This window comes from Athene cunicularia (assembly GCF_003259725.1).
Source record: "Athene cunicularia isolate RWA chromosome 14 unlocalized genomic scaffold, athCun1 chr14_part1, whole genome shotgun sequence".
Classification (NCBI taxonomy): Eukaryota; Metazoa; Chordata; class Aves; order Strigiformes; family Strigidae; genus Athene; species Athene cunicularia.
The window spans coordinates 10,609,900-10,610,558 of NW_020799118.1; positions in this window are offsets into that span (position 1 = coordinate 10,609,900).

The window sequence follows — 659 nt, forward strand, 5'->3', positions numbered from 1 at the left end:
CCACCCTGAGGCTCCCAACACCCGCTACTTGTGGTCTGCCTCAGCTGCCCAGTGGGGCCGGCTCTGCTCCTGTAGCCATTTGGCAAGCCAAGAGTGGAGGAGGAGATGACTTGAGCATCTTAAAAAGCAGCTGGAAACACTTCCCACGGCACTGCCGATGAGACCTGTGAAGCTTGTGACGCCACTGTACAGCCCTGCGCCCAACTGCTCCTTCCTCCTTGTCAGGGGATGTATCCCCCTCCATCCCCCCCAGACGGGTGGCTTCACCAGAGAGGGTGCCAGGCTTGTGCCTGTCCCTGCTGAAGGCCGGGCCCTGGACGCAGCAATGACACCACACAGCGAAGAAGTGGCACCACATGGTCAGTGTTGGGTGATGTTCTGACAATGTCCACATCAGCCCAACGACTACCCCTTATTTGTGGGGGACAGGATGGGCTGCAGTGTTGGGAAACCCCTTGGGGAGTGGGGGAGCCATGCTGGACCTGGAGCAGCAGCTTTTGGAGTGGTTCATGTGTGACAGACTGATGGGGTGCAGGCTCCAGGTGCCATGGTGCTCAGCTGGTGGGAAGAGAAGAGGGCGGGAGAAGGGCTCCAGCAACAGCATCTGCAACACCTCGCCGTGAGAAGGGAGCTGTGCTTCTTCCCACTCCCTTCCTCGG